Raw genomic sequence first — 21,335 nt, 5'->3', positions numbered from 1 at the left:
CATACCTCAGAAATATTGCAGGCTTGGTTCTAGACCACTAATACAAATATCACAGTAAGTGAGTCGCACAAATTTTTGGTTTCCCAGTGCATATAAAAGCTACTTTTATGCTATACTGTAGTCTATTAAGTGTGCAATAGCATAATGTCTAAAAAAGTGCATACCTTAATTAAAAAATACTTTACTGCTAAAAATACTAACAATCATCTGAGCCTTCAGTGAGTCATAATCTTTTTGCCTCAGTGTTGATGGCTGCTGACTGATCTGAGTGTGGCTGCTGAAGATTGGGGTGGCTGTGGCAATTTCTTAAAATAAGACAGTAATGAAGATTGCTGTATTGATTCACTCTTCCTTTCATGAAAGTTTCTCAGCCAGGCACGGTGGCTCGCTCCTCTAACCCCAGCACTTTGGGAGGCCAAGGCGGGTGGATCACCTGAGGTCAGGAGTTCAAGACCAGCCTGATGGACATGGAGAAGCCCCATCTCTACTAAAAATACAAAATTAGCCGGGCGTGGCGGCACATGCCTGTAATCCAAGCTACTCGGGAGGCTGAGGCAGGAGAATTGCTTGAACCTGAGAGGTGGAGGTTGTGAAGAGCTGGGATCACGCCATTGCACTCCAGCCTGGCAACAAGAGCAAAACTGCATCTCAAAAAAAAAAAAAAAAAAAAAAGAAAAGAAAAAAAGAAAGTTTCTATGCAGCAGATGATGCTATTTGATAGATTTTTTTCCCACCGAACTTCTTTCAGAATTGGAGTCCATCCTCTTGAATGCTGCCACTGCATTATCACCTAAGTTCATGTAATATTCTAGATCCTTTGTCAGTTCAACAGTGTTCACAGCATTTTTACCAGGAGTAGATTCCATCCCAGGAAAACCATTAAATTTTTTTTTTTGCTCATCCATGAGAAGTAACTTCTCATCTGCTCAAGTTTTATCATGAGATCGCAGAAATTCAGTCACATCTTTATGCTCTACTTCTAACTCTAGTCCTCTTGCTAATTCCACCACATCTGCAGTTACTTCCTCCACTGAAGTCTTGAATCCTCATAGTCATCCATGAGGACTGTAGTCACCTTCTTCCAAACTCCTGTTAATGCTGCTATTTTGACCTCCCATGAATCATGAATGTTCCTAATGGCATCTAGAATGGTGAATCCTTTCCAGAAGGCATTCAATTTACTTTGGCCAGATCCATCAGGGGAATCATTATCTATGGCAGCTGCAACCTTATGAAGTATATTTCTTAAATAACAGGACTTGAAAGTTTAAGTTAATCTTTGATCCTTGGGCTGCACAATAGATATTGTGTTAGGCATGAAAACAACATTAATCTCCTTATACATCTCCATCAGAGCTCATGTGTGATGAGGTGCATTGTCAATGATCAGTAATATTTTGAAAAAAATATTCTGGGCTGTAGGTCTCAACAGTGAGCTTAAAATATTCAGTAAATTATGCTGTAAAAACATATGCTTCATTCAGGCTTTGTTATTCCATGTTTAGAGCACCACGCAGAATAGATTTAGCATGATTCTTTTTTTTTTTTTTTTTTTGGAGATGGAGTCTCACTCTGTCACCTAGGCTGGAGTGCTGTGGTATGATCCTGGCTCATACCACAACCTCCACCTCCCAGGTTCAAGTAATTCTCATACGCAGCCTTCCGAGTAGCTGGGATTACAGGCACTTGCCACTACGCTTGGCTAAGTTTTGTATTTTTACTATAAATGGGTTTTCTCCATGTTGACCAGGCTGATGTGGAACTCCTGACCCCAAGTGACCTGCCTGCCTCAGCCTCCCAAAGTGCTGGGATTACAGGCATGAGCCACCACACAAGAACTATTTAGCATAATTCGTAAGGACCCTAGGATTTTTGGAATGGAAAATTCACATTGGTTTCAACCTAAAGTCCCCAGTTGCATTAGCCCCCAACAAGAGAGCCATCCTGTCTTTTGAAGCTTTGAAGTCAGGCATTGACTTATCCTCTTTAACTATGAAAATCCTAGAGGCCTATTCTCCCAATATAAGGCTGTTTTGTCTGCACTGAGTTTGTTGTTTAGTGTAGCCATCTTCATCAATGATTTTAGCTGGATCTTCTAGATAACTTGCTGCAGCTTCCACATCAGCACTTGCTGTTTCACTTTGCATTTTTGTTATGGAGACAGCTTTTTTCCTTAAACCTCAGGATTCCACCTCTTCTAACTACCAACTTTTTTTCTGTGGATTCCTTACCTCTCTCAACCTTCATGGAATTGAAGAGAGTTAGGACCTTGCTCTGGAATAGGCTTTGGCTTAAGGGAATATCGTGGCTTGTTTGATCTTCTATCCAGACCACTAAAATTGTATCCATATCAGCATAATGCTGTTTCACTTTCTTATCACTTTTCTGTTCACTGGAGGAGCACTTTTAATTTCTTGAAGGACTTTTCCTTTACATTCACAACTTGGCTAATTGTTTGGTGCAAGAGTCCTAGCTTTCAGATTATGCTGGCTTTGGACATGCCTTACTTACTAAGCATAATTATTTCTAGCTTTGATTTCCAGTGAGAGACATACGGCTCTTCCTTTTACTTGAACATTCAGAGGCCATTGTAGGGTTATTAATTAGCCTAATTTCAATATCATTGTGTCTCAGGGAAGAGGGAGGCCCAGGGAGAGGGAGAGATATGGGGAACAGTTGATCAGTGGAACAGTCAGAACACAAAACATTTATCAATTAAGTTTATTGTCTTACATGAGAGTGGTTCATGGCACCCCAAAACAATTAAAATAGTAACATCAAAGACTGAATACAGATCACAGTAACAGATATAATAATAATGAAAAAGTTTGAAATATTGCAAGAATTATCAAAATGTGGCACCAAGACATGAAATGAGTGTGTGCTGTTGGAAAAATGGTGCTGATAAACTTGCTAAATGCAGGGTTGCCACAAACCTTCAATTTTTTTTTTCTAAAGAGGAGGGTATGCGAAGCACAATAATATGAGGTATGCTTGCTGTATTAGGATTCTTTAGAGGGACATAATTAATAGGATATATATATATATGAGTTTATTAAGTATTAACTCTCACAATCACAAGGTCCTACAATAGGCCATCTAGCAGAAAAGCCAGTCCCAGTCCCAAAGCTGAAGTCCGGTATTTGAGGGCAGGATGCAGCCAGCACAGGAGAAAGATGTAGGCTGGCAGGCTAAGCCAGTCTAGCCTTTTCACACTTATTTTCTGTCTGCTTTATATTCTAGCCATGGTGGCAGCTGATTAGATGGTGCCCACCCAGATTAAGGGTGGGTCTACCTTTCCTAGCCCAGTGACTCAAATGTTAATCTCCTTTAGCAACATCCTCACAGACGCACTCAGGATCAATACTTTGCATCCTTCCATCCAATCAGACACTCAGTATTAACCATCACACTTGTGCTTTAAATAATCTCTAGGGCCTGTAATCCCAGCACTTTGGGAGGCTGAGGCAGGCAGATTTCCTGAGGTCAGGAGTTTAAGACCAGTCTTGCCAACATGGTGAAACCCTGTCTGTACTAAAAATACAAAAAAATTAGCTGGCGTGGTGGTGTGCACCTGTAATCCCAGCCGGGTATGGTGGTACATGCCTGTAATCCCAGCTACTCGGGAGGCTGAGGCAGGGGAATTGCTTGAATGAGGGAGGTGGAGGTTTCTGTGGGCCAAGATCACATCACTACACTCCAGCCTGGGCGACAGAGTGAGACTCCATCTCAAAAATCCCTAGGTTATAATACCTAATTCAATATATATAGATATAATACCTAATTCAATGTCAATGCTATGTAAATAGTTGTTCTGTATTGTTTAGAGAATAATGACACAAAAATGTCTATAATTGTTCAGTACAGGTGCAACCATTTTTTTTTTTTTTTGAGACGGAGTCTTCCTCTGTCGCACAGGCTGGAGTGTGGTGGCACGATCTCGGCTCACTGCAACCTCTGCTTCCCGGGTTCAAGCAATTCTCCTGCCTCAGCCTCCTGAGTAGCTGGGATTACAGGCATGTACCACCATACCCAGCAGATTTTTGTAATTTTAGTAGAGACGGGGTTTCACCATGTTGGCCAGGCTGGTCTCGAACTCCTGACCTCAGGTGATCCACCTGCCTCGGCCTCCCAAAGTGCTGGGATTACAGGCGTGAGCCACCGTGCCTGGCCGCAACCATCCATTTTGTTAAAGAAATTTTTGATCCATGCTTGGTTGAATCCACAGATGCAGAACACAGGGACTGGAGGGCCTGGTGTAGTCATGATGCTAGTAGGATTTTAGGTGGCTTTTTTTTCTTCTTTCAAAATATCCTTGATATTGTTGTATTGTTTCATTGGTAAAGTACTAAGTATATTAAATCTATACTTGTTTATCTGATTCAATCTGGCCAGCTTTAATATATTCTATTTTATCCATTTCTTCAAGTCTCTTCTGTCCCAGGATTTTCCTAGATGTCTGAGCAAATGGAAAACTAGGTTATGTTAAGTATCAATGACTTTCAAATGCAGTAAAGATGAATTGGGGATTTAAAAAATACATGTTTCCATTTAAAGTCATTGTGAAGCCAACCCAATTGCCCCATGGAGTGTTCTATTTGATAAACGTAGAAATGGACCCTTCTGGTCTTAAAAAGCCTGAAACTTATATTTGTTTTATCTGAGTTCATTCCTCAGGAAATGACCTTTAGGTCTCTCAGAAAAAGTATGAAAGAACTGAAACCAGATCACCATACCAGATGCCGACTCCTAATTTCCCACGATTGCTTCCTTTCCCCTCCCAAGTTCCTGATCTCTTACACATTTTTATATCTCTTGCCTGCCAAATAAACACCTGGTTTTAGTCAGGGAGATGGATTTGAGACTGAGCTCCCGTCTCCTTGGCTGCAGCACCTGATTAAAGCCTTCTTCCTTGGCAATACGTCGCGTCATAGTGATTGGCTTTCTATGCAGCGAGCAGCAGGACCAAGACTGAACCCCTGGTGTTTCAGTAACAACTTCTTCTACTCAGTATGAACACAGTAACCAGAAAAGATTTTCTCTGCCTTTACTGAAAGAATATGAAAATATTTCTTATATTTATAAATTAGATACTAGAAGGCTCTAATGTGGAGAGGGAAGAAAAGAGTGGCTTGAATGCCAGACCCTACCACCCTGCGCCAAATACATCCTGGTATTAATGGAAAATCACTAAGATGGCCACAATTTCTTAGTATAGAATTTTCCCCTTACTCATCATGTAAAATACAACTGTAAAAATAGGGCTTACCAGTCTCCTTGCTTGGAGATTCCGTCTTAATGGGCCTTGTATAGACCCCAGAAATGATATTTTTGACAGGTACACTCCAGATGATTCTTATGTCAGGGAACATTAGTATTACATGACAAAAATAGCTACCATTTACTTGGTACTATTTTGTTCTAGGTATGATAAGTATTTTACAAGAATTATTTCATTTAAGCCTTATAACAATCCTCTTGATTTGAAATGATAAATTATTTTTCCATTTAAAATTGACATGACAGTTTCAACTCTTCCTGCACAAAAGCATTTATTTTGTTATTATAGTAAAAGTTAGGGCAATTGTTTATAAGGTAGTAAGTCCTTCATAATGCTGGTATTTTTAACTCCAATTTATGCCTAACCCACTCTTCTTTACCCTTCCTTGACTTTTCTCAGAATGACCTTCACATTGGTGGTTTCTGAATAATTTGTAGTTCCCAGAAACTTTTAATAGTTTCATCCTAATAAATGTATCCCATGTCCAAACCAATGGGACAAAAATTTCCCACTTAAAAAGGTCTTAAGAGTTACTAGAGAATGGAAAACCAGCCCTTGCTTTTCTGAGCCTTTGCATGTATGGGGAAAGTAGTCATTTAAAAAAATCTGATTATAGTTATGCATCTAGTTGTATATCCCTGTACTAATAGCACTGGATCTGCCACCGCAACTCTGCCACTGGCTTGCTATGTGACACCTGACATTCTTTGGTTTCTGCCCTGTCTACATCCTAGGACGGTGACATCAAACAAAAAAATGGCTGAGAAAGAGCAGACAGAAGAAAGGAAGTGTATTATTACTGTTCGCAGAATTTTCTTTGACCATGTACAGTCTTCCCACCATATCCATGGGCTGCACTTCCATGGATCCAACCAACTGTAGATCAGAAATATTTTTGGGGGGGAAAAAAAACTGGGTGGTCGCATCTGTCCTGAACATGTGTAGGCTTTTTTCTTGTCATTCACTAACTAGTACAGTACAACAACTATTTATATAACAAGTACATTGTATTAGGTATTATAAGTAATCTAGAGATGATTTAAAGTATATAGGAGGGTGTGCATGGGTTATATGCAAATACTATGCTATTTTATATCAGGGACTTGAGCATCTGTGGATTTTGTTATCTCCTGGGGGTCCTGGAATAAATCCCCTATGGATTCTGAGGGATGGCTGTATTAATAAAAGGAAGTGAATTTTTTAACAAAGTATGCTATGCTCAAAGAATTGGTTGAGCATACAGTAGTACGATAATCAGACAGCTGAAACAGTGGGAGTGAGCTGTCAGGGGGTAGGATGGGTAGTCCTCACATTTCATTGAGTATTTAATACAGCAGAACAAATAAGGCCTGATCACTTATCTTGAAGAGCTCACAATTAATAGAGAGGGCAGAGAGAAGAAGCGATAGGAGAATAAACAATGCTGTTAAGCCACAGGGCAAGGGGAGGGAATCTAGAGAGGGGAGAATCTAAGTACTGCCAAAAGTACTCTTGTGAGGGAGCAGATGTTGGAACTGAGTTCCATCTCAGTTCCTGAGATCATTCCAGAATCACATTTTCTGAGCGGGTTTTAACAAAATTTTTTAAAGGACCAGTGTGAGCCACATAATGAAAGAGAATTGAGGGCCTACAGTTAGTAATAAACCCCAGCAGCTGCAATCCACTGAATGCTTCCTTTGTGTCGGGAACTTTGCCAATCATTTAACCTGCATCATTCAATCTGATTCTCTGCATAATCCAGTGAAGTATGGATTATTGACCCATTATATGGATGTGGAAACTGAGGCTCAGAGAGATTAAGTGACACGTCCAAGGTCTTACAGCTAAGTTTTATATGGTATTCAAAGGAGTTCATTCTTCAGAAGTAATAAGATTAGAGGTTTTGAAAGAAATATATGCTCATGACCAAGCATGGTTGCTCACACCTGTAATCCTAGCACTTTTTTTTTTGTTTGAGACAGAGCCTGGCTCTGTCACCCACGCTGGAGTGCAGTGGCATGATCTTGGCTCACTGCAACCTCTGCCTCCCGGGTTCAAGCGATTCTTCTGCCTCAGCCTCCCAAGTATCTGGGACTATAGGCACACACCACCACACCTGGCCAAGTTTTGTGTTTTTACCAATACAAAATTATGGAGTTTCACCATATTGGCCAGGCTGATCTCGAACTCCTGACCTTGTGATCCACCCGCCTCAGCCTCCCAAAGTGCTGGGATTATGGGCGTGAGCTACCACACCCAGCCAATCCCAGCACTTTGGGAGGCCAAGGCAGGTGGATCACCTGAGATCAGGAGTTCAAGACCAGCCTGGGCAACATGGTGAAACCCCGTCTCTACTAAAAAAAATACAAAAATTAGCTGGGCGTTGTGGTGGGTGCCTATAATCTCAGCTACTCATGAGGCTAAGGCAGGGAGAATTGCATGAACCTGGGAGGCAGAGGTTGCAGCAAGCCAAGATCGCACCACTGCACTCTAGCCTGGTCGACAGAGTGAGACTCTGTCTCAAAGAAAAAAAAAAAAAAAGCTATTTTCAAGTGTCAGAGGTAGGAAGACCAATTAGGAGGTTATTGCAGTTACTCAGATGAGACTGGGGGACCTAAGGTAGGGCTGTGTGAATGGCGACAATTGAAGAGACTAGGAGATATGATAGACATGTTTTTGAACTGGATGGGGTAGGGTAGCAGAGTGAGTACCTGAAGGTTTTTCAAGTGTCTGACCTGGTCAGGAGATGGATGGTGATGCCATTCACAGAGAAGAGTATCTGAGCTGACTTCTTTTGAGGGGATGGGCATGTATTCATGTCTGGATATGAGGAATTTGAAGAGTCTGTGAGGTATCTGAGTGGACAGACCTCTGGCTACTGATATATGAGGTCTGGAAATTAGGGCAGAGATATGGTGGTGGGGGGAGTTAAAGACTGGGAATTATCAGCACATTAATATTTACTAAAGTTTTGGGAATAGATAAGATCACTCAGAGTTTTGGTCTATCCCAATGGTAAAAGGATGGGTAGGAGAAGAGGATCTCCTTGGGACCAACTAATCAGGAACACCTAGAGAAGTAGCAGGAGACCAGCAAGAGGACTCTGAGGGAAGACAAAGGAAGAGAAAGGATGCTCAACAGGCTGAATGTTTAAAGGAATCAAAATTGCAGCTAGATAGGAGAAATGAGAAATAAGTTCTAGTGTTCTATACCACTGTAGGGTGACTATAGTTAACAATAATATATAGTTTCAAATAGGAGGATATTAAACATTCACAATACACAAAAATGACAAATATTTGAGATGATATATATGATAATGACACTAATCTATTCACTACATTATATGTACCAAACATCACTCTGTACCCTATGAATGCATACAATTATTTGTCAATTAAAATACACTTTAAAATTTTCTCTTAAATAAAAGGTAAGGGCCAACGAGTCCTCATAACATTTCGATTTGCAGTCACAAAGACCTCAGATGAATCCAGCTGGAGCAAGATACCTTTTTGCACCGTCCCCTATACATGACTCTTTAGGTTCATCCATAAACCAACTGGGAGGCAGTAGGGTGTGGTGCAAGATGTGAGTTCTAGTCTTGATTCTACCACAAGGTGTCTGTGGGACACTGAAAGAGTCATTTAGCTTCTCTGGGCCTTAGTTTGCTCATGCTTCCTCATGTCAGTCAGTCAACAATTAGGATTTCATAAGTAGTTGTTTCTTGTTCTGCAGTTGATCTTGGTTAGCTTTTAAATCATGCAAATGACACACACATCCAATGGCTTCTTTATTCTTTATTCTTATTCAGCTGGCTTTAGAAAATGTGTTTGGTGAAAACTATGCTTCACTTACTTGGGAGAGGGATGAGAAATTGCTTTGTTAAGGTTACATGAAGATGGATTCCTATGGTACATGTCCAAAAAGATAGGTTTTCAAGCCCATGTATATCCCCCAGGTAACTCAGAAACACTTTTCAAATATGGACTCGGGTTTCCAAGCCTTAGAATCTTGCATGGTGAACCCAGTGTGTAATAGAACCTTGCACCTACTTTTTGCAAACATGCTGATGCGAACAAACACACAAGATATGATTGATGAAGATGGCTGCTGAAAGCAGTGCCTAAAATTCTTGTGATGTCTAAGCTCTCAATGATAAGTCACTCTTTTCCATCTTTGTTCCTCCTTTCTCCTCAAATTCTGATTCAAACAAATTTTGCTCATGCTTCTTTGGATGGCTTTATGCTTCTAGCCTCTTTATTCCTTTTGCCCAGACCTCCTTTCTTCACATATTAAAGTCATACTTGCTTCTCAAGTTCTAACTCAAATGCGGCTCTTCTACTAAGCATTCATTCATTAAACTAGTATTTATCGTGCATCTAATAAGTGCAAGGCTCTCTGCTAGGCCATTTCCAGTTCACTTCATCAACCAATCCTGAGATCATTATGATAATGGAATAATACTGTTAACAATCATAACAGCCAACATATGTGGCACTTACTGTTTTGCACTTTATACTAATATATATTGTGATGTTTTCTTGAGAAGAAAGTGGTACAGAATTACAGCCTGGTACGAATTCTTTATTTTGATACTGGTTGATGCTCTGCATAGCACTGCTCTAGCCACACCAGCTTCTTCCTTCTATTCCTCAAAAAATGTCAAGTGCCTTCTTTTCTCATCCCATCCCATTTGTACTTATTGGTAGAGGGCTGCCAGGCAAGCTCCATCTCAGCTTCCAAATGTCACCCTTTCTACGCCTTCTGTGCATACCCTCTCTCGAGTATCTTGATTCTCCCCAATTATTCCATCACATCACCATTTTTATTACCTTCATAGCATCTGTCACTATAATTACCTTGTTTATTTGTATACTTGTTTATTGTCCTTCTTATTCATTGCTGTATCCATAGCATTTAACACAAGGCCTGGCAATAGTAATCATTCAAACATTTGTTGAATAAATAAATGAGAGATGAAGGGAAGCACAAACAAGTATAGCTTTGGATAAATACCTTGTGAATGCTGTGAATGTCAAGGAAAACCACTCACATCTTCAGTGACTCACTATAAGGTATCAAAACTTCAGTTTGCCTTTGAGGGTTGCTATGCTTCCACCCCCAGTGAAGTCTTGCTGAGAAGAGCTTTATAACAACTCCCCCACCACAGTATTTCATGAGATTTCTGTTACTGTCAGGTGTCATAGTGTTTTTCCATTCTGTGCCAAGGACATGTGATGGGAAGGTTGTTAAAGTCATCTGGTATGTGTCATGGCATCAGATCTTTAGATGACTCTTTGAATCACCCAAGTACTGCACAGCCTCTGCGAAATTGGTGCTAGAAAAATGAGCCATCTTTCTGGCTGAAATGAAAATCTTGCTGGTTGAACAATAACAGAAAAGAACTGTTCAGGCAGCCTGAGTGAATACGTTCTATAATGTCTGCAACTCTTCTGACCCTAGCGCGGCAAAATGGTAGCTGCCATCTAAACTCTTTTGGCTTTACAATGGTCAAAAATCAAGTGCCACAGGACCCTGTGCAAGGCATGACAGAGTAGTAGAGACTGTAGAAAACTTGAGAGCACTTGCTCCAATGAAAAACAGTGCTAGTTAGCTCTACCACAATACTACAATGCAGGAATTCAGGCCCAGAATGGCCAGCTCTTCTGATTTTTCAAGAGAAGCTTGGAATCTGCATGAGGGGATGAAAGTGGGACATGGATGTATGTGGGTATGACTGTAAATCAAATTCAGCTCAAGTGGTATTTGTTTAGTTTATACTGTGTCCAAGTCACTGTTCTAGACATATGTATGTATCAGAAATAAAAAGGAATAAGAGCTGAGGCCCATGGACTCAAAAAAAGCTTTATTCTAGTCATAAAACCAAGATATGTTCTGAAATAAATACAACATAAGACTATATGGGGAGTGCTATGTATTACATAAGTTAACATACTGTATTTTTTTAATCAGCTGAACTAAAGAATATGCTTAGTAATGCAGTCGATTTACATTCTGGCTCAGGTTTCTTGTCTCACTGCAGACAGGTAACAAGGGATTCTCAGTCTAGGACCAGCCATGGGCTACACTTTATCACTGGTCTAAAGTGTAATGAGAGAAAGAGATAAGATGGCATGAGATGTGGTTATTACAGGTAGGCAGGGAACCATGCCAAGCCCAGATGGAATGGTGAAGTCTTCACTAAAAAGGCAATACAATGTGAGTAAAAAAGCTTAAGTGACTCCCTGAGATCCTCAGAGTCCTAGGGTTTGAAATGTTGCATAGAGAAAAACCAAGCTGTACTGAGGGGGGGATAAGAGGTAGTCTGTGAATCTGACTCAGGAGTCATTTGCTTATGCACACTAGTCTCACAGGGTGAGATAAAAAAAATCATACATTAATATATTTGTGTAGCATGATCTAAGAATGTGTCCATTTTGCAAATGCCAAGAGCTAGTGGCAGAGCTTGAAAACCGGCAACCCACAGGAATGTTTCATTTGGCCCATACAATATTATTAGGGAAAAAAATTAGTTGCCAATATTTAAAAAACTTCAAATCTGGCAGAGCTGGACTTATATTCCCACAAGGTAGCCTCATTAGAAGAGGAATGTGCTTACCCAGCACCCATCAGTCCTTAATGTCTTATACCTGACTTGTATATTAATTGGGATAGTGGTTATGCCACAGTAACAAATGACTAAAACATCTCTGGCTTACTAGAAAAGTTTGTTTCTTGCTCACATTGCTTATCCATGGTGGGTTGACTGTGGTTCTGCTCCACATCATCTTCACCCCAGCACCAGAGCAGGGAGCAGTCTCTCTGGAGCATCACTGGAGTGAGGAAAGGGTACATGAACAAAAATACACTACCTCCTAAAGTAGCTGCTGTTATTTCATTGCCCAAAGCAAGTTCCATGGCAAAGGTGAAGGCACTGGGGCTGGGAAGTGTAATCCACCCTCAGGGAGCGGCAGCTAATATTTATGTACAATAGTCCACCACAACCCCTTTGCTCAGATGACCTGTCTAGTCTCCATAGACACTTCAATGTGACCACTCTGGGCTAAGGAACTTGAGAATCTAGTTTTATCATGGCCAGAAGCATGAGGGCTACTCCAAAGCTTACAATGCTACAGCTGTCACCACTACATTTGTTTTATCATTCTTTAGAGCCACGTGTTCTTAAATAGGTTAATATTTCACAGGCTTTTCCCTCGATACTCTTTACTTCTTATTTCAGGCTCCACTTGGGCAAGGCACACTAACTATGATAGCAGTGTCAGAAAGCCAGGCTGTGTGATAGCTCTAGCTCCACTCTTCACCGCACTTAGGCACTGGCTTCCAGTGGGTGGGGTGTGCGCCCAGACTGAGCTATCAGACGTGTATTGCAGCATCGTTGAAGCCTAAGGCTTTACCATAAAGAACAGGTAAATGATTAGGCATGTGAAGCTCAACATTACAAACTGTCTGTGTACCCAGCTCTGCTCATGGAAATGTGGAAAGCACAAGCCTTGCTAGAGAGCAAGGGGACTACCAGAGGATGTAGATTTGAGTGCCAAATTGTGAGGTATTCCTTTAGTTTACCAGTTGCCAGTGTGGACTGGCATCGGTAGGGGTAGGCTCTGTGAGGTGGTCAAATTTATGTAGGAATTGGCATATGGAAGGAGAACATTGTGCATGAGTTCAAAGTTACTACTGGTTTCACCTAAATTCAGAATCTCTGGAAGTCAGATGGGCTTATACAATATTATAGAGTTGGTTAGCTGCCTTTAAAATGTTTTTAAAGTTTTCTATTGAAATATTTTTGTCAGGTCTTGAGTCCCACTTAATTCTGACTAGCAGGCGGAATATGGAAGTGCAGTGGGGCTGGGTGGCTCACGCCTGTAATCCCAACACTTTGGGAGGCCGAGGCGGGCAGATCACCTGAGGTCGGGAGTTCGAGACCAGCCTGGATTACATGGTGAAACCCCATCTCTACTAAAAATACAAAAAAAAATTAGCCAGGCATAGTGGCGGGTGCCTGTAATATCATGTGCTTGGGAGGCTGAGGCAGGAAAATTGCTTGAACCCAGGAGGCGGAGGTTGCAGTGAGCCGAGATTGCGCTATTGCACTCCAGCCTGGGTGACGAGCAAAACTCCGTCTCAAAAAAAGAGAATGTGCATTGGTTATGCTCAGCAGCCACAAGGCTGTTCCTCCCCACCTTATATGTCTTCTCACATTCTTCAGCATGCACTGCCTATGATGTGCTGCAGTAGTTTTATTTCCACAAGTCGTTCTATAATTTCCTGTCCTGAGGAGCCCTAATTTAGATTTCACACAGAGGCTGGTGGTATTCTCCTCACTTTGACGGTAGTGGGTAGGGAACTGATGTATCCTGTGCCTGGGAGAGCACCTGGAAAGTGGCAGGCACTGAGTTACATGTTGTGAAATGAGACGAATGATTGGAGGGATGCATGGGTTTGGAGAACCACATGATGCATCCTTCTCTTCTCAGTTACATGCTCCTTTATTCCATCCTCTTACTGGCATTGAGAGAGACAGGATGAAAATGAGGTAGATATCTGACTTGCCAGAAAGAAGGATTTTAAACAGCATAGTATCCATTTGCCTTCCTTTCCTTCCTCTAATGATATTAAACAGAGATGTGGGATAGAAATGAATAAAGTAGGTTGGATTTTAGAGGAAACGGGAAAGGAGGAGGAGCTGTGGTGAATGGTGAAACACATTTACTCAGCAACACCAAGGTGGAGGCAACCAAACTAACTTTGTTATAGACAGGAAGGTTCATGATGGGTTATCCACACTCTTGCCTGGTTTCTCAGTGGCCAGTCAGTGATGAGGATGAGCACCATCGACCATGGCCACAGGAAGGATGGCCACTTCAGCAGTGTGACTGTGTGCCCTTTGCTCATGAGGTATTGGTACATCCAGACCCCAATTACTAAGGACTTTTTGGCTAAGAAGGAGATCGTGCAACTGGAATGGGCCAGTGGAAGTTGGTGACACAAGCTAGTCCTTGGTGAATGAAGTCATTAGAATCAAAAGCTGTGCTTTCCTTCACTTTCCAAGCTGGTTGAGCCTGTAAAGAAAATGGTATAGAGTAACATTCCCTATTTACTGCTCCTTGGCCTCTGATGTTTGCTGACTCATTCATTCTTGCACTCAACAAATATTTCTCGAGCACTCATAAGGTGTTAGGCACTATCGTGGGTACTATAGATGTAGCATAGAACAAAACAAAGTCCTTGTCCCCAGGGAGTGTACAGTCTAGTATGAAGACCTGGTGGCATACATCATGTGACAGAACATTTTTGAAAAGCTGGCAAGTCATTATTCTCTCTCAGCTCTCAGAATTATGCCAATGGTTGAGTTAGATGACAAAGGAGAAGTGGTAGTTGAGGATGCTGGGGATGTGGGGGGGGTGCGGAATCAGGCAGGGAGATCATGTTTTTTGGGATATCAGAGTTATATGGTGGTCCTAGAAAAGAAGTCCTCAGAGGTATTGCTTCTGGTGTGCTTCCTGTGGCATTCTGAGATAGTTCTTCTCACTGCCTTAGAATCCCCTGAGCATGTTCATCTCAACTTTGCTATGGAACTCTTTTGGAATTGGTGAGGAGTCTCAGGATGTCCAGTTGGAAATAAAACCCTCAAGGCATCTTATTCCCTAACTCAGGAAGCACTAGGGGCTGAAGAGTAAAAATTCTTCACTTTATGTTCACCTGCTTGCACATATCGTATGTAGTTATCAGTGAATAAGTGCAGCAGATACGATGGTAAATTTCATTTTACTCTATTTTGAACTATCTGCATTTAATTCTATTAAAGAAATGAAAGCTGTTGGGCTTGTTACTAAGGATACTTACCAGAATCTGCTCTATTATTTAATTTTTGTATTGGTACATATTTAGCCAGGTAACCGTGTAAAGAAATTACACCACTGCCTTCCACCTCGTATTATTAAAATAACTCTTGAAAAGTTTGGTTCAAATCTCAATCTTGTAAATGTTTACTTCTGGACAATTTGATCATCAATTCATGAAACAGAAGCAGTGTGATATGCCTGCGAAATTACACACCATGTAATATGCCACAGCCTCTTCAAGCAAAGCAAGAATATCAAGACTCACTCAGATAAGAAGTTAGTTTTTGGATCACTGGCTTCTTTAGAGAGACTCAGAAGATGCCTTATTATTTTTGTGATTTATTTCTGGGCTTCTCACATATCCCTGTCATACAGCCAAACATGAGCTGATGCTGATAATAGTTTATTGGCCATGGAGAAAATCCTCAGTCTTGATGGAACTCCAGGATGACACCAAATGAACAGCGAGGAACATCAGGATGCCAAAAAAGTCCTTATTTACAGAGGAAAGGAGGCTAGCTGCTTATGTGTTCAATGAAGAAATAGATGCCTCTTAAAAGTATTGAAATAATACTGCATAGTGTATTGCCATAATTTGGCAATACAGTGATAGCATATTTTAATTTAATAAATTCAATAATTTAGTTAGAATATAAAATGAAAAAAAACAGCAAATATCCAGAACTTATCAATCACAATTCATTTTTTACAGTAATGTCAATCAATGAAAAGCTTAAATACATATTTATAAGCTGGCAGGCCAAATATTATGTTAGAAATACATAATGTATGTCACATTCAATCCACATATACATGTATAAATATATTCATATACACACATATGCAAGTTAAATCTTGAATGTCATATTTTGGATACTTCTGAGTAAACTTATGACCTTCTGCTTGATTGGAACCAAAGCATATCACATATACCTAAAGTCAAATTTTTGGGTATATAAACACAACTATTTAATACGTAAACAGGTATACATCATTGAGTTTCTGGTTCAGGATAAACACCTTCTCTCAAAGACTGAGTCAGAAATTCATAACTTTTAGATAGGAAGTTAGGACACCTATATTCTGATTCTGGCTTTACAGGCTCAGAACTTTTTGGGAAAGTTTTTTTTTTTAAACTTCTCAAGGGTCTAACTTTACCCATCATAAAATAATTTTGGTGCAAGGGTAGTGGCACATTTTTAAATTTGGGATACCACACAGATGCAACCTAGCCCCATTCTTTATGCAAAGTAGATTATCTGTGCATTTCTTCTGCATTGATAGTGAGTCCTTACTGGGGACAACTCATTCTACTTGGCAACAATCTTTAATGAACAGGCAATATATAACATTGCTGAAAGTCTCTAAGCACTCATGTAATTTTATAAAAGGTCATTACCATCAAAGAAAGACAGTACCTAATTCATAAAGGAGATATAAGGACTAAGTAAGTAAATGGAATGTGCTTAGAACAGAGAATAGCATGTAGCGAGCACTCCAGTTTTAGTGGTGATGATGACAGTTACTACTATCACTACTACCATATGCTAAGCTGGTAACTAGAATCAAAGTTAAAACAGCCATGGTCTCTGCCTCAGTAGAATTTAGATTCACGCAGTGTATGGGTTGCAAACTCATTGTCAGGATGTACAAATATAAGAAATGAGGCTGTGGCAGTGATACCTGTAGACCCCATACCTGGCTGGAGTGGGCAGGGACAATTTGGCCCCAGCAGGTTGTTACCTTCTTGGAATGAGGTCCATTGTTGCCAAATCTTGCTTTTTAAGAGAAGTTAGCAACTTGATTATGTGAAATCTCCCAACTTGTAAGAATGGACAATAAATATAAATTAATAAAACAAAACAAATGCTCTGTGGGCTAAAAGCAACTGCATGTTGATGGCTCCTAGAAGTGCCAGTCAAGTTTTTGACATGCTGGCTATGGTATCTCCAATTCTCCACTTTTTGAGATGGCCTGAACAGATGTGGGCAAAATTTACTTGTCAACTAATCTTTAATTCTTGGCTCCCCCAAGAAATGCACAGAATTTATAAGCTGGGAGCTTGCAGGGCACATATGAATGTTAGAGACTGTCATCTCATCAGTGACCACAGAGGCACAAAGAGGACCAACGGGGTGGATTGACCAGGACTCATAATGACAAGGGATTAGACAACTACCTTTTGCCAGAAAACACAAGGAGACTGTAGAGCACAGATAGGTGAAGAGTTTAACACAATTTATTTTATGCTTAAATAATCGACTAGGTCATCCAGTGTATGGTTTTTCATACATATGTCATTAGAGCTATGTGTCAATGAATGCTGATTTTATGTGAATATAATCAACAAATTAAAGAATTTCACCAAAACCCAAATAAAAATGCCCTTGAAAACACAGCAGCCTTATTAACCTAATATGACACTGCTAGAATGGTTACAAATGATTGGCTTACTGAAAGGTGTCTACATCTTATAGCCAGTACACAATACAGTAATAATTTTACAGCGTGCTGCCATTCTACTAGCTAAGAATTTCTGTTCAGTCCGTTTTAAATACCCCCGACTGGGGCCTCTTATGAGCACCATCCACCTCTAAAGCGGCAAGCATTTACCCCCTTTTAAGCACTAACAGTTAGCATCCCCCCACCCCCTAAAGCAACTACCGTATAGGTTATTTTTTTTTGTTGTTTTTAGGTCATTTCATTGAAAAATTGGCAATAGCAACAAATATTAGATGAAGGGCTTTGTGTTTACAGATAAAATCTTTTGTGTTGCAGTATATTGTAGTGTTTGCAAAATTGGAAAAGATTTAATCAAAATAAGGTGATACACATGCATCAAAATATTAGTATTCTGAAGAAAAAAATTTTTCACAGAACTACAGAATTCCTCATTTTGGGAATTATTTAAATTTACAGCAGATTTTAAAGATTTGTTTTTCTTTTTAAAATCAAGCTAGCAGTTTTGCATATACAAACATTATAATTGCTAATATACAAGAATCAGTGAAGAGTCCCCCCCCACCCAGAATCCCTCCCTCCTCTTCTAGGGTGAAGTCACTTGAGACCCCTATTTGTTAAATGCATTTGCAATATTCTGTTTGTGTTCTAAGAGGCAGTGCCTTATCAACATTTTATTCTATTTTTCTGTTAGAATTTATACAGTGTTATTATTTACAGCAAAACTATCGATGTTTTAAAAAAGAAACAAATAGTGTTTATACCCTGACAGTTTGGGTCCAAGAAAAATAAGGCGAGCTGTTGTAGATTTAGTAATTTTAGTGTTTCTCTGTGATTTGATCATTCCATCTCCTTCTGTCCCTTCTGATGGCAGGAATTTCTTCCTTTTGTAAATGACACCAAATTACTTGAGATAAACTGTTAACAGCATGGCTTCTTGTATATACACTGCATTGCTAATTGCACACGCGCCAATCCGGAAATGAAAGTGATTTCCATGCTCTGTAAATTGGCTCATGCTAAATTAAAATGTGGGTGGTTTTCTTTTCTTTTCTTTTTGCATAAAAAAAATCATGCCATTAATGTGTGGAAGCAGCGAACACACACACACTTCTCGGTGAATTTTTACTTCCTGCTGACATTTCTTCCATGAATTTCTCAATACTGGCAGTAAAAACTTATGATCCTGTGGAAAGAGACAGTAGACAGTGAGTTTAGCTTTCTTTTTTTCTCTTTTCTTCTTCTTCTTTTTTTTTTATTAAGAGAACTAGTGTAAGCCTTACTTGCCATTCAACAGAAAAGTCTTAGAGAATAGAGGCCCTCCATTCCCTATGGGGTGGTTTAACATGATGCTGCTACCTGCTTGATGCCTTAGAGGGTGTACTGGAAAGCTCTTAGAAGGCAGTGACCTTTTCTAGGTGACCCTGTGACCTCCGGGAGCCTTGCTTATTATTGTATTTGTGTTTTGTAATTGTACTAGACCACCTGGTTCAACTTTTTTTTTTTTTTGAGACAGAGTCTTGCTCTGTCACCCAGGCTGGAGTGCAGTGGCCCGAAATTGGCTCACTGCAAGCTCCGCCTCCTGGGTTCACACCATTCTCCTGCCTTAGCCTCCTGAGTAGCTGGGACTGCAGGCGCCCGCCACCACGCCCAGCTAATTTTTTGTATTTTTAGTAGAGATGGGATTTCACCGTGTTAGCCAGGATGGTCTCCATCTCCTGACCTCGTGATCTGCCCACCTCAGCCTCCCAAAGTACTGGGATTAGAGGCGTGAGCCACCGTGCCTGGCCCTCAACTTTTATATAACAAAGTTGTGAGTTGTTTTTGAGTTTCCATGGACCCCCCTAGGTTGAAGGTCACATAATCTGAGCATGCCCAGATGAACTAAATATGCAACCATAGGAGGAACCTAAGTTTTCAGGCTGAGGAGCTAATTAAGAAGCTTATGCCTCATGGCAGGATCCAATCAGATAGAGCCTTGGCGTCACCCCATTGCAGGATCCAGTCAGATCATGCCTCATTACCCTATGCTTCTAAAACATGACCCGGCCCCCAGCTTAGAGAGACAGATTTGAGTGGTTCCTCCTGTCTCCTTGTCAGTCAAGCAGCAATACACCTTTCTCCTGCAAAAACCTGGTGCTAGGTGTTTGGTGTTTGACTTTCCACTGTGCACGGGCAAATACCCAGTTTGGTTCAGTGACAGTTTTGGAGACTGTGTTGGGAAGACCCTCTTCTAGTTCTGTCTGAAGCTCAGGTTATTCAACTGCTTGGGGAAGCCATTTTGTAGCCCTTTGGGCCTTAGTCTTATCTGTGAAATGAGGTGGCTGAGAGAGGTAATCTCTGAGACTTCCCTAAACATCAAAATGTAAGGAGTCTGGGACTTCCATGAGCAGAAAGGGCCAAGGATATGGAGTCAGGATAAAGCATCTCAGCTATTTCTGAATGCTTTGTAAGTCTCTCACTTCTCCAAAAATTCAACTGATTTTTCAAAAGGAGGAAAAGTGTCATTACTTCATTACAGTGAAATTTGTTTTCCATAACCAAATTAAAATTAAAGAGAAACTTCTACCACTGCAAAGAACTTTAGCTTTTCTTGTCCCCGTCAGTCATAATGGGACAAATTAATTTTATTTGAGCTTTTCAGTGGAGGCTCCACTGAGAACGTCTTGTCTTGCTGGATGATTCCTGCATAAAGCATCTGTGTTTTATAACCAGTCTTACTGTGTCAAAATAAATCATTCTTTGGCAGAGGTTTTCATACTTTTGTGCACTATTGTGGTATGAATTTGCCTTTTCCATAAAATGAAGTTCTTCCCATATATTGTCTCTCCTCCTTGTTCAGTGTGAAAAGCTGACAAACTTGCATGCCTGCCTCAGAACAAGATACAGCTCCTATAGAAATCCTGAGTAAGACAAGAACAATTTTAAGAATAACCCTGCTCACTCACATATAAACAACAGACTATATCTGCAGATCTAGGACAACCTTTAGAATTCGACCTCTCTTGGGGCCCAGGCGTGTTTCCAGTGACCTTGAAGATGTTTACTTACCTCAGACAAGTATCTTCCTCTTTAGATGGGTCACCTAGGACACCCTGGCTTATGGAAATATGTTGGGTACAGCACTTCCTCTCTCTGCCCCACTACAGGCCTTGGCTTCCTTTTTAGTATTAAAAGTGCTACTGACCTCCATGCCCCAGGTCACTAATGCTTGGAGCCAAGAACATGAAAGTATCAATTCCTCCTATGTGATTTCAACACCCCTCCCCTGTGACTCTGTGAGGTTCCAAAGAAGGAAAGTGACTCACTTGGGTAGATCATCTTGCAGAGGGTGGGCAAATCAGAAGATGATGATCAGGGTTTCCTCACCTGCTTTTATCATTTAATCCTAATCTTTTAGGCACCAGGCTTCTTAGATGGTCCTATGATAATGTTACTATAGTCTCACTCCCTGCTTTCTCTAAACCCCTCCCCCTGACTTTTTGAAGCTTAATATATAATTTATATACCATACTTCAGCTATTATAAATACACACCCAGGCTGGAATGGAATGGCATGATCACAGCTAACTGCAACTCTGCCTCCCGGGTTCAAGCGATTCTCCTGTCTCAGCCTCCCGAGTAGCTGGGACTACAGGCGCACGCCACCAAGCCCAGCTAATTTTTTGTATTTTTAGTAGAGATGGGGTTTCATCATGTTGGCCAGCCTGGTCTCGTACTCCTAACCTCAAGTGATCTACCTGCCTCGG

The 21,335-nt window shown here is 40.7% G+C and overlaps 1 protein-coding gene across 48 annotated transcripts in view; it reads right to left on the bottom strand.

The window, feature by feature from the left end:
• Positions 1-17,343: 17,343 nt before the first annotated feature.
• Positions 17,344-21,335, bottom strand: part of ANK3 (ankyrin 3) — a 701,337-nt gene continuing 697,345 nt past the window's right edge. For all 48 annotated transcript variants that reach the window (XM_074002067.1, XM_005565791.5, XM_005565789.5 and 45 more), the window contains one exon: positions 17,344-18,772. The gene's annotated coding sequence lies outside the window, so the exon portion shown is untranslated. The remainder of the gene's footprint in view (positions 18,773-21,335) is intronic.

The sequence above is a fragment of the Macaca fascicularis genome, chromosome 9 (assembly GCF_037993035.2).
Source record: "Macaca fascicularis isolate 582-1 chromosome 9, T2T-MFA8v1.1".
Taxonomy (NCBI): Eukaryota; Metazoa; Chordata; class Mammalia; order Primates; family Cercopithecidae; genus Macaca; species Macaca fascicularis.
This window is presented reverse-complemented; position numbering and strand designations above follow the sequence as displayed.